The sequence below is a fragment of the Herpailurus yagouaroundi genome, unplaced genomic scaffold (genome assembly GCF_014898765.1).
Source record: "Herpailurus yagouaroundi ecotype Mexico unplaced genomic scaffold, PumYag 67503, whole genome shotgun sequence".
NCBI classification, from domain to species: Eukaryota; Metazoa; Chordata; class Mammalia; order Carnivora; family Felidae; genus Herpailurus; species Herpailurus yagouaroundi.
The window spans coordinates 2063792-2078221 of record NW_024420310.1 but is presented as its reverse complement, the minus strand read 5'-3'; positions in this window follow the sequence as shown (position 1 = coordinate 2078221).

Genomic DNA, 14430 nt, shown 5'->3' with positions numbered 1-14430 from the left:
TTTCCAATTGTCCTCTTTCCACTCTGATCATTTAGTTTTAATCTTGCTCATTCTTCGTACTTACTCATTTCTTTCATCTACCCCTTCGGTCTTGGTAATTAGGCAGGTGTTCATTTTTGTCACTCTTCTCTAACTATCCTCCTGTGATGACCTCATCTAGTATTGCTATTACTTACACAATACTGATTCTCAAATCTATTTTATCTGGCCAACTGTTGATTAAACCTCTGTCTGCTAGGTATCTCACAAATTGCAGAAATTTGACATGAAGAAACTCTCATTTAATACTTAAGCCTGTTCTTTCTCCTGGTTAATAGGGCCCTGGCAATTTGAGGACCTAGGAATACAAATAATCCCACTTCCTAAGAGTCAAGATCATAGCCAGTAAATGTAAACAAAGTTTTAGTCTCAAACTTCAATGCATTTAAATATAACTATGGTTGTGCCACATAGAGGATTAATTCATTTTTTAATTTATCCATCTAGCAAATATTTATTGAGCACGTTCCCTATGTCAAATATTGGGCTAAGTTCTGAGGAGGTAGTCCTGACCAAAACTTAGAGTGATCTGCTTCTATGGAACTTATGATATAATGCATGAGACAGATATAAAACTCTCACTAATATACAATTGTAATAGGTATTATAAAGGAAATGGAGAGGGTTAAGTGTGATAGAACAATGGGAGGAATATATGTTAGATTAGGAGATTGGTTTGGGGAGAACTTCTTTGAGGAAGTGACATTTAAACTGAGTCCTGAAGAACGAATGGGAATTGTCCAGATGAACAGTCAGATGAGAGTGTTTCAAGCAAAAAGAACAACATGGACAGCTGCTGTAAGAAGGAAAGAATTTGGCATGAAGAATAGAAAGGCCTCTTACCACAGGCTGAAGAAGTCAGGGCCCATATCATTTAGGGCCTTGTAGGCCATGTAAGGAGTTTATATTTTATTGTAAACTTAGTAGAAAATCATGGTAAAGACATGATCCAATTGATGTTTCGGAAGATCACTTTGGCTACATTGTAGAGAATGGACTTCTTCTCTTACGAAAGAACAGAGAGACCAGTTAGCAGGCTGTCAAAATAGTCCAAGTTAGGAGTGATGTTATCTTGCACTAGGGTTGTGGCAGTGAAGACAGAAACTATTGGTGGATTTGGGATTTTTGGAGACAGAACTGCCAAGATTTTCTTGTGAATTGGATGGATGCATTCCTTGCTTGAGAAATTGGTTGGAGGGTGATGTTACTTGTCGAGATAGAGAACTTGGAGTAGAAGTATATTTCAGAGATCAAATGGTCACTTTTGGACATTCCATTGCCTAAGAGTTAAAAAACGAACTCCTGGCATGACATTTAAAGATCTAGTCTACCTCTTTTCTTCTCTATCCTTTCTCATCTAGTGTCTTACTTCCTTATATCTTCCTCACATCCTTACGTATTTACCCTTTCCACATCCCCAAGACCTCAGAGGTTTCCAGACGTGTAATACTGTTGCAGAATTCTTTGGCTAACTTCTAAGTTCGCTCTGTGAAGCCTTCCTTGACAAACCAAGGAATAATGGATGATTTTTGTCTTTGTTCTTCCAATATATTATGAAGTTCACTTCTGTCATAATAAAAACAACACAACAATGACATGAGGGAAGTCCTATTTTTATTATTTTATAGATGATGAAAGAGAGGCAAAGCAAGGTTAAGAAAATTAGTCATGATCACACAATTAGCATTCAACAAACACAGGTAGGTCTATATGACTCCAAAGCATATGCTTTTAACCACTGTGTTCACAACCTGCCACATTGTTGTACTTGCCAGTCCAATGGTATCAGTAGGTCTTCTCTGGTAACTTCAAATTCTTTAACGTCAAGGCCTACATCTTATTTATCTCTGACAGTGACAGACATAAAGCAGATGGTCAATAATTAGTTACTGAATATAAAAAGAAAATAATACTGTTGGACACTAATAGATTTGGAAGTGATCTAAAGACATCATGTACTTAGGCATTTGATTAAAGTAGGATTGCATGTAGAATTTCAAGATATATATTTGTAGTTGAGAAAAAAAGAACTCCATTGCTGCAACCCCCGTGTGTTATCATTATTTGAACCCATGGGGTACTCCAGTGTGAGAAATATGTAACTTTTTTTGTGCCTTACTTTCCTCTTACAATCCTGGGGTCATATTGTTTTAGGGCAACTTCAAAGAAGCCAACGGTTATTTATCAGGCAGTATCTTGAGAGATTTTTATTCCTCCTGTAGGACGTTCCTTTTGTCATTGGAGTGACACAAAGCTCCAAACTAAGACTGACTCAGTAATGAAATTTTTCACAAAGACCTTACAATTCAAACTTCCTAAATCCTTTCCCAATTATATTGACAACTTACATGACACATGTGGAGCAGGAAGAAAGCAATTTGGCAATATTTCTCAAAATTAAAAATATCTGTATTTTATGACATTGTAATTCTATTTCTAGAGTTTCTATTATAAGTAAATACTTGCATTTTCACACAAATATTGATATGAAAAAATATCTGTTATAGCATTGTTATAACGGTGAGATTTTGATATAATAGTTCTCTACTGAGCACTTATTGTGAGTCAGGAGCTGTGCTCAAAATTAATTCATTTGGTCCTTGTCATGGTCTTTGACACTTTCCACCAAATATTTTCTGCTGCCCAGTTTTCAGGAACAGAGATCATTGCATTTCCTGGTTTCCTCTGGCTGGGTGGGGCCATGTGACTAGTTCTGGGCAATGAGTTGGGAGTCAAACTAATGTCTGCTACTTACTGCATGGATTGTCAATTGCCATTTTGAGACCCTTTCAGTGCTCCCTTTCCTTTTGGCATGACAAAAGGAAAAATTGAAGATGGTGGCTTCTGAAATTAACTATAAATTCTGAGTTACTAAAGAGAGCATCACTCTGCTATTGACCTGCTATGGGCATGAGCATGAGCAAGAGAGATCATTGTTATTGTAAACCATTGAAATTTGGGATGATTGATTACTGAAGCATAACCATATCTATCCTGAGTTTTCCAGTACTCAAGACTACCCTATTAGGAAGGAATTATTTTTTTTTTATCATCATTTGATGAATGAGGAAGCTGAGGCACAGGAAGTCAAAGCGATTTTCTTAAGATACACAGCTAGGAAGTGGTAGACTTAAATTCAGTCTTAAGCAGTTTGGATCTGGAGACAACATTCTTAACTGCTACATATACTACCATTCATAGCTCCATGCCATCAAGTGGAGATAACCTGGGTGGGCCTGACTCAATCATGCCAGTCCTTTAAAAGCAGATAGTCTTATCTGATGGATATCAGGAGAGGAAGTCAGAGAGTTTCAAAGCACATGTAGGACTCAGTGTATCATTGATTCCTTTGAAGATGGAGGAAGCCTCATAAGAAGCAATGTGGGGAGCCTCTTAGAGCAGAGAGGGGACCCTAGCTGTCAGCCAGCAAGGAGATGGGGACCTTAGAACCTCATAGCTATAGCCGCAAGTAACTGGATTCTGCTAGTGTCCTGAATGAGCATGGATGGCCAATGACCTGAAATGGCTTATCCTCCAGAGTTTCCAGATAAAAATCCATTTATGGACTACTTGACTGTGAGCAGAGAACTCCAGATAAAATGCATAGATGCACATATACCCCTCATTTTATTTATTTTTAGGGGCACCTGGTTAATATACTGTGGCAGAGACATTTGGTGCTCACCAAATAACTCATGTGCTACCTTACATATTTCCCAGCCTCCCTTATGGTTATATCTGTATCATGTGAATAGTTCTCTTCAACTGATTGTGAAGAGAAGTGAGCTATGTCTTCCATCCATCCTTCCCTTGCTCAGAGACCACATGTTCCAGATGAAGTAAATACCAGGTAGTGGAAGGCCATCCAACCTACAGCACTTTGGAGTGAATGAGAGAAAAACCTTTATGGTGTTAAGCCTGTGAGATGCCAGTAATTGTCTGTTGCCACAACTAAAGTTGATTTTCCTTTCCAATACAAAACTTCTATTTAAAAGTTTTTCCTCTTATAACAGAGATGATGTTAGTTAAACTCAAGGTTTACCAGGTTGTACTAGCTTAACTCTGTTATTATATATGTTTTTGTTCCTTGCTATTTTAGAGTATGTGTGGTAGTCTCCCAAGATGGCTTCTATTAATTTCTTCCCTACCTATTTATACATGCATGCCACTTCTCACTTCCACAGTTGGGGTCTGTTTTCCCTCAAATTGAACGTGGTCTGGCCTTATGCTTCACTTTGACTAACAGAGTACAGTGGAGGTGATGATGTGCTTGTTTCAGGCCTAGCACTCCACTGAATAGGTGGCTAATGCTCTGGTGAAGGCGGCCACCATGTAAGAAGGTCTAGCATGTCGGGCTCAGATGCTGAGAGGAAGCCCAGGCTAATGCATGGAGAGACGCTTGACCATTTCCTAGCTGCCCCGACCATCCTAGCTGAGGCATCTAACACATGAGTTAAGAAGCCATCTTTGACAACTCAAAGCCAGCAGAAAACATGTGGAAAAGAAAAATAGCCCAGGTATTTCTGTCCGGATTGAAGAATTAGGAGAAATAATAAATTGTGGCTACTTTATGACAAAGTTTGGAGCGGCTTGTTATTCAGAAATAGATAACCAAAACCATGTGTAATTTCCAACTGTCATATCTGTAAGAGACAAAGCTATGGTAAATCAAGATGAAAAGGTTTGAGCATACACTTTACCTGAATTGAATTTGAATTCCTTGAGAAGTCTATGTCTACAAATTGTCAAAACTATCAATAATTTCTCAAATCAAGCAAACAAAATAATTTTGATGCTATGAACACAAAATAATTCATTATTAATGTGTCGTGTAGACACAATTTGTGGAAGGATTAAAATATATTTTAAAAATGGATTATCAGTTGTGGAAAGAGACAAGAGAAGGGCATGGAGCAAAGGTTGTGCCTCTTATTGTATTAAGGCTGAAAAAGAGAGAATGTCTATTATAATGATAGACAAGAAAGATCCAGTGTTCTCCATAGGAAAATCTAATTCCTGTTAAAAATAGAATCTTTAAGACTGAAGATTTTACACAAAACATTTCTGTTTTCTTAATTTTTTCCTTCCTAGTGACTGCTTTTTTGGGAGGGGAGGGGTCAGCCTTCACATAAACTAAGTCCTCCCATTTCAAGTTTACAATACTATATTTCCATCCCTCAAATCCTTTCCTTGTGCCTCTTTGCAGTCAATCTCATTTTATACCCCTTGGCCCCTGTTAACCGTGGTGTACTTTTGTTACTATACTTTTGCCTCTCATTGAATTTCAACTAAGTGGAATCAGAAAATAGTCTTTTGTATGTGGCCCCATCATTTACGTAATATTTTAAGATTAATTCATGCTAATCTGCATATTGGTAGTGTGTAAATTTTTGTTACCGAGTACTATTCCTTTTTCTTCCAGCTTGACTGAGATATAATTGATATATAGCATTATGTAAGTTTAAGGTATACGATATGATGATTTGATACAAATATACATTGTGAAATGTTTTCCACAATAAGGTTAGTTATATACCCTTCACCTACATAATTAACATTTTGTTCTACAGTGAGAACATTAAAGCTCTGATTTCGTAGCAACTTTCAAGTATATAATACAGTATTGTCACCTGTAGTCACTATGCAGTACCTCAGATCCTCAGAACTTATCAATGAAAGTTTATACCCTTTGACCAATATTGACCCATTTCTCCACCCCTCAGCTCCTGACAACCATCGTTCTTCTCTGTTTCTATGAGTTGGATGTTTTTAGATTCCACGTGTGAAATCATACGGTATTTGTCCTTCTCTGTATGACTTATTTCACATAGCACAATGCCCAATGTCCTCAAGGTCCATCCGTGTTGTCTTGAACAGCGGTATTCCCTTTTTATGGATGAATAATATTCCATTTTATAAATATAAATATCACATTTTCTTTATTCATTCTCCACTAATGGACACTTAGGTTGTTTCCATGTCTTGGCTATTATGACTAATTCGCTAGTTAACATGGGAGTGCAGGTATCTCTTCAAGAGAATGATTTCATTTCCTTTGGATATGTAACAGAGGTGGGATTGCCGGATCATATAGTAATTTTGTTTTTAACCTTTTGAGGAACCTCCATACATTTTTTCCACAGTTGTTACACAAATTTACATCTCCACCAGCAACACCCCAGGGTTCACTTTTCTCCACATCCTCACTGGCATTTGTTAACTCTTGTCTTTTTGATAATAGCCATTCTCACAGGTGTGATATGATATTTCATTGTGATTTTGCTTTGAATTTTTCTGATAATTAGTGATGTTGAATGCCTTTTCCTGTAGTTGGTGATTATTTGTATGTCTTCTTTGGAGAAATGTCTGTTCAGGTCCTCTGCTCATTTTTAAAATCACATTGGTTATCATCAGGGAAACGCAGATCAAAATTACAATGAGATATCATCTCACATCTCTCAGAATGGCTAAAATCAACAACAAAGAAGCAACAGATGTTGGTGAGGATGTGGAAAAAGGGTAACATTCTTGCAGTGTTGGTGGGAGTGCAAACTGGTGCAGCCACTTTGGTAAACAATATGGAGGTTCCTCAATTTATTAAAAATACAACTACCCTATGATCCAGCCATTGCATGACTAGGTATTTACCCAAAGGATACAAAAATACTAATTAGAAGGGATACATGCAACCTGATGTTTATAGTCGAATTACCTACAATAGCCAAATTATAGAAACAGCCCAAATGTCCATCACTAATGAATGGATAACGAAGAAGTACAGTGGAATATTAGCCATAAAAATAATTAATTCTTTCCATTTGGAATGACATGGATGGATGTAGAGAGTATTATGCAAAGTGAACTAAGTGAGAGAAAGACAAAAATCATATGATTTCACTCATATGTGGAATTTAAGAAACAAAACAAATGACCAAAGGAGAAAAGAAAAGAGAGAGGCAAACCAAGAAACAGGCTCTTAACTCTAGAGAACAAACTAATGGTTACCAGAATGGAGGTGGATGGGGGGGTTAAGGAGCGCACTTGTGATGATCACCAGGTGCTGTATCAAAGTGCTGAATCACTATATTGTACACCTGAAACTAATAATACGCTGTATGTTAACTAACTGGAATTTAACACTGGAAGAAAATGAATGATAAATTTTTATAAAAGGTACAAGCACTTGGAAAGCAGTATGATAGTTTCTCAAAATTTAAACATACATCTACCGTATGATCTTGTCAATCCACTCCTGTGTATTTACCAAACAGTAATGTCCATTTAAAAACTTAAACATGAGTGTTTTTGGCAGCTTTATTTTTAATGGTGAAAGAATAAAAACAACCCAATGTCCTATGCACGTGACTGATAATCATACTGTGATATATCCATACAATAAAATGCTGCTCAGGATTTAAGAGGAATTAACTATTTGAGATGGGCAATAACATATGTGAATCTGAAATTATTCTCTCTGAAAGAAGTCAAACATAAAAGGATACATATATATGATTTATGTTTAGTTCTATACACACATTATGTATTATATATTATAATTATTATACATTCAAACTAGCGTGTGTTCATGGAACACAGATCAAACATTGCCTGGGGATGGTAGGGCCTGGGTGCAGTAGCAGGGAGCAGTAAACCAAGGGGTACAAGAAAACCCTTGATGGAGATGTGAAACTGTAGTGACAGTTTCACAAGTGAATAACTGTCAAAATTTATCAAATTGTGCATTTAAATATCCACTGCTTATTTTTTGCCAGTAATACTCAATTAAGCTGTTAAAAATTGATAAGTATGGTCACTTAAAAAAAGGTGAGGATATTATAAACAACTTCATGCCAATAATTTTGACAACCTAGATGAAATGCACAAAGTTTCTGGAAGAAAAATATAATGCTACTGGAGTTCACTCAAGAAAAATGTGTAACTAATATTTTTTTAAATAAACTGAGTTTACAATTCAAAATCAACCACGGGAAGTGGGACTTATAGTAGTACCAACATGAGGGGGGGGTGGGTAGAATGATCCCCTTCTGCACAAAACAAGCATAAAACTTAAAACAAAACAAAAAACCTTTCCAGACTATTTTGAGACACAGGAAACTGAACAAAGATGAAGACACATTGGAAAGCATTTATTCTTGAAAACTCAAACAACATTGGGTGAAAATGGCATCAAATCTATTGTGAATCTATGGACTTCTTGTCTTGGGTCACTCCCATCGATACACCCTCCACTCAGCTGTCAAAGCTGTAGTTTAGTGATTTGAGACTGATAACACAAACAGCACCTTTGCAGCCAGTGGTGATTAGCTCAAATTGCTTTGAGGACCAAGGAGAGAGATGCAGAAAATTGAAGGCTTTGCTGGCTTAAAGTGACAGACACATGTCAGAGCATAGAGGAAATGTCCGTGGTCTTGGTAGCCCAGCCATGTTAAAATGATTCAGGGTGAATAGCAGACAAGAAAAAAAATTAAGGGGGTTATGTTGGAAATTATAGAGCCAGAGAAGGGCTGAAATCAGCTTTCACACGACCCTGGCTCATTGCTAAACCACGTTTTCACTAGAAAGACCCAGAAAAGAAAAAAAAAACATTAAAAAATGTAAGCCAAGGGAAACTTGAGAATTAGATGCATTTCCGGCACAGCTCAGTTTGCAAAAGGGTGGAGGCCTAATGGGCTCAAGGTATGTGAGCACAAACTTTCCAAATCAAAGGCTGATGACTACCCTATGCAGACACAGGTGCAGTCCCCATGAAGCCAGACTAAAAAATATAAATAAGAATTAAAAAAAAAAAAGAACAAAAAAAACTTAGCTGAGACATCAGGGGCTGCACAGGTGCAGGAGAGAGACTCCACAGCAGTCCAGGCAAGTTGTTCAAACAAAAACAAGCACACACACAATTTGTTTTAAGCTTAGAAAAATATAATAGAAGCCAGAGATGCTGAAATAAGTAAATAAATAGATAGATAGATAGATAGATAGATAGATAGATAGATAAAAGAATTGGTTTTCAGCCAAAAATTATTCAACATGCAAACAGAAAGAGAAGTGTGTGACCCATACTCAGGAGAAAAACAGTCAAGATAAACTGTACCTAGATGTTGAATTTAGCAATAGCTTCAACCAGCTATTATAAATATGCTCAAAGAATTGATGGAAAACATATTTGAATATCAAAAAATAATGTGCTAACAATGAGTGAAAATTGGGAATCACCACAGAAGACTGAAAACTGTAATAAACAAATGGGAATTCTATAATTTAAAAGTACAATAACTGAAACGGAAGATTCACTACTGGGGTTCAACAGAAGATTACAGATGGCAGGGTAAAGATGATAAACTTGAAGATAGATCAAGAAAATCATCCCATCTTTAAAAGCTGAAGGAAAAATCAACAGAGCAGCAGAGTTCTATGAGACAAGGCATAACCTGCTACCTATGTGTAATGGGAGTCCCAAAAGGAAAAGAAAAAAAGGGCCTAAAGATATTTGAAGAAATAATAGCCCAGAGTTCCTAAATTTATTTTTTAAAATCCGTCAAAGATCCAAGAAGTTCAATGAACCTCATGTAGGGTATTGACAAAGTGAACCACACCAAGATACAGTATAGTCAAACTCCTAAAAGACAAAGAGAAATGGAAAATCAATATAACCACAATTATCTCTTCACACCATAATTAAAAAATTACACAAAAGAGATAATAGGCTTAGATGTAAGAGCTAAAACTATAAATTTTCTAGAAGAAACATCAAAGTAAAATGTGATTTTGAGTGACACAACAATTCTTAAGACTGGAAAAGTATAAATAAAAGATATGTGGTTTATATATACAATGGAATACTAGTTGACAATGAGAAAGAATGAAATATGGCCTTTTGTAGCAACGTGGATGGAACTGGAGGGTGTTATGCTAAGTGGAATAAGCCATACAGAGAAAGACAGATACCATGTTTTCCCTCTTATGTGGATCCTGAGAAGCTTAACAGAAGACCATGGGGGGAGGGGAAGGGAAAAAAGTTAGGGAGGGAGCCAAACCATAAGCGACTCTTAAAAACTGAGAATAAACTGAGGGTTGATAGGGGGTGGTAAGGAGGGGTGGGTGGGTGATGGGCATTGAGGAGGGCACCTGTTGGGATGAGCATTGGGTGTTGTATGGAAACCAATTTGACAATACATTTCATATATTAAAAAAAAATCTTTATTTATTTTGAGAGGGAGAGAGTGAGAGCAAGCATGTAAGCCAGGGAGAGGCAGAGAGAGAATCCCAAGCAGGCTCTACACTATCAGCACAGAGCCCTATGTGGGGCTCAAACCCATGAATCGTGAGATCGTGAGCTGAGCCAATAGAATGTTTGTAAATGGAAAGATTTCATTCTTTTTTATGGCTGAGTAATATCCTGTGATATTCTCTATATATAATAATAATGGACACTTGTGCTGCTTCCATAATTTGTCTATTGTTGATGATGCTACTATAAACATAAGGGTGCACGTATCCCTTTGATTTAGTAGTTTTGTAATCTTTGGGTAAATACCTAGTAGCACAATTGCCGGATTATAGGGTAGTTCTATTTTTAATTTCTTGAGGAACCTCTGTACTGTTATCCACAGTGGTTGTGCCAGTTTGCATTCCTAACAACAATGGCTCCCCTTTCTCCGCATGCTTGCCAACACCTGTTGCTTGTTGAGTTGTTGATTTCAGCCATTCTGACAGGTGCGATGTGATATCTCAGTATAGTTTTGCTTTGAATTTCCCTGATGATGAGTGATGTTGAGCATCTTTTTTTATTATTATTTGTTGTTGTTGAGCATCTTCTCATGTCTGTTGGCCATCTGGACATCTTCTTTGGGAAAATGTTCATGTCTTCTGCCTATTTTTATTTGGTTATTCATTTTCTGGGTGTTGAGTTTTATAAGTTCTTTATATATTTTGGATACTATCCCTTTATCAGATATGTCATTTGCTAATCTCCTTTCACCCCCTAGGTTGCCTTTTAGTTTTGTTGATTATTTCCTTTGCTGTGCAGAAGCTTTTTATTTTGATGTAGTCCCAATAGTTTCTTTTTGCTTTTGTTTCTCTTACTTCAGGAGACATCTCTGAGCTGTCAGCACAAAGCCTGACGCGGGGGCTCAAACTCAGGAATGGCGAGATCATGACCTAGGCTGAAGTCAGATGTTTAACTGACTGAGCCACCCAGGTGCCCCAAAACACAACAGATTTCTGTATGTTGATTTTGTATCTTGCAACTTTACTGAATTCATTTATGAGTTCTAGGAGATTTTTGGTGGAGTCTTTCAGGTCTTCTATATATAGCGTATCATATAATCTATAAACAGTCCAAGTTTTACTTCTTGCTGATTTGGATGCCTTTTATTTCTTTTTGTTGTCTGATTGCTATGGCTAGGACTTCCAGTACTATGTTAAATAGTAATGGTGAGACTGGACATCCCTGTGTTGTTTTTGACTATAGAGGAAAATCTCTCAGTTGTTCCCCATTGAGGATGATATGAGCTGTGGGTTTTTCATATAGTGCCTTTATTATTTTGCGGTATTTTCCCTCTAAATGTACTTTATTGAGAGTTTTTATCATGAGTGGATGTTGTACTTTGTCAACTGCTTTTTCTGTGTCTATTGAAATGATCATATGGTGCTTATCCTTTCTTTTATTAACGTGATGTATCATGTTGATTGATTAGCGAATATGGAACCACCCTTGCAACTCAGGAATAAATTAAACTTGATTATTGTGAATGATTTTTTTAATGTATTGTTGGATTCAATTTGCTAGTATTTTATTGAGAATTTTTGCATCTATGTTCATCAGGGATATTGGCCTATACTTTTCTTTTGTAAGTGGTGACTTTATCTGGCTTTGGTATCAGGGTAATGCTGGTCTCATAGAATGAATTTGAAATTTTTCCTTCCTTTTCTATTTTTTGGGATAGTTTGAGAAGAATTGGTAGTAATTCTTTAAATGTTTGCTATGATTCACCTGTGAAGCCATGTGGTCCTGGACTTTTGTTTGTTGGGAGTGTTACTCAGTTTCTTTGCTGGTTATCAGTCTGTTCAAGCTTTCTCTTTCTTACTGTTTCACTTTTGGTATTTTTTTTTTTTTTTTCTGAGAGAGAGAGACAGGGGTGGCAGAGGGGCAGAGGAAGAGGGAGAGAAAATCTCAGGCAGGCTCCATGCCTAGTGCAGAGCCTGATGCAGGGCTCAATCTCATGACTGTCAGATCATGACCTGGGCTGAAATCAGGAGTTGGATGCTTAACTGACTGAACCACCCAGGCACCACTCAGACACTCAGTTTTGGTAATTTATATGTTTTTAGGAATTTATCCATTTCGTCCAGCTTGTCTAATTTGTTATCACATAGTTTTTCATAATATTCTCTCATAATTGTATTTCTGTGGTGTTGTTATTTCTCCTCTCTTATTTGTGATTTGTACCACCAGGCACCCCTATACTCTTTGTTTTATTTATTTAGGTCCTTTCTCTTTTCTGTTTGATAAGTCTGGCTAGAAGTTTATCAATTTTATTAAATTTTTCAAAGAACCAGCTCCAGGTTTCTGTGATCTGTTGTATTGTATTTTTTACTTTCTATATCCTTTATTTTTGCTCTAATCTTTTATTTCCTTCTTTATGCTTACTTTAAGCTTTGCTTTTCTTTTTTTAGTTTCTTTAGCTGTAAAGTTAGATTGTTTATTAGAGATTTTTTTCTTGCTTCTTGAGTAAGAAAATACTTCCCTCTTATGACTACTTTTACTGTATCTGAAAGGTTTTGGACAATTATGTTTTCATTTTCAATCGTTTCCATTTTTTAAAATTTCTTCTTTGGTTTCCTGATTGATACATTCATTGTTTAGTATGCTTTTTCACCCCTGTGTATTTGTGGTCCTTCCATATTGTTTTTGTTATAGTTGTTTTCTAGTCTGATAGCATTGTGGTCAGAAAAGGTGCATGGTATGACTTGAATGTTTCTTGTATTTGTTGAGGCCTGTTTTGTAACCTATTTTCTGATCTATTCTGGAGAATGTTGCATATGCACTGAAAATAACGTGTATTCTGCTGCTTTCAGATGAAATGTTCTGAATATATCTGTTAAATCCATCTGGTTCAATGTGCCATTCAAAGCCATTGTTTTCTTGTTCGTTTTCTGCTTAGATGGTCTGTCCATTGATGTAGGTAGGGTGTTATTGTATTGTCAATGAGTTTCTTTATGTTTGTTTTTAATTGTTTCATATGTTTGACTGCTTCCATGTTGAATGCAGGAATATTAACAATTGTTAGATCTTCTTATTAGATTGTCCCCTTTATGACCACATTGTGCCCTTCTTTGTCTCCTGTTATGCTCTTTGTTTTTTAATTAAAAATGTTTTTATTTTAATTTTTATTTTTTATTTCAGAGAGAGAACATGAGTGGTCCATGCTTAGTGTAGAGCCCAACACAGGGCTTGATCTCACGAACATGGTATCATGACCTGAGCCAAAATCAAGAGTTGGATGCTCAACCACCCAAGCCACCCAGGTACCCCTACACTCTTTGTTTTAAAATCTGTTCTGTCTGATAATAAGTATTGGTACTCCAGCTTTCTTTTGACGCCCATTTGCATGGTAAATATTTCTCTATCCCCTCATTTTCAATCTGTGGGTGTCTTTAGGTTTAAAATGAGTCTCCTGTAGGCAGCATATAGATGGGTATTGTTTTTTTTTTTTTAATCCATTCTAACACTCTGTGTCTTTTGATTGGAGCATTTATTCCACTTACATTCAAATTATTGATATGTATGTATTTAGTTCCATTCTATTACTTGTTTTAGCACTGTCTCTGTAGATTTTCTCTGTCCCTTTCCAGTCTTTGTCACTTTTTGTCTCTCCTTTCCACTCAAAGAGTCCCCTTTAATATTTCTTGCAGGGCTGGTTTAGTGATCATGAATTCCTTCAGTTTTTGTTTGTCTGGGAAACTATCTCTCCTCCTATTCTGAATGAAAACCTTGATAGATAGAGTACCCTTGGCTGCAGCTTCTTCCCGTTCCCCACGTTGAATATATTGTGCCACTCCCTTCTGCCTTGCCAAATTTCTGTTGAGAAATCTCCAGCTAGCCTAATGGGTTTTCTCTTGTAAGTTAAGGACTTCTTTTGCCTTGCTCCTTTTAAGAATTTTTCTTTTTCACTATGGTGTGGGTCTGCTTTTATTGATTTTGATTGGAATTCTCTGTGCCTCCTGGATCTGGATATCTGTTTCCTTCCTCAGATTAGGGAAGTTTCCAGCTATTATTTCTTCAAATAAATTTTCTTCACCCTTTTCTCTCTTCTTCTTCTGGAACTCCTAGAATTTGAATGTTGTTACCTTTGATGGAGTCACTGAGTTCCC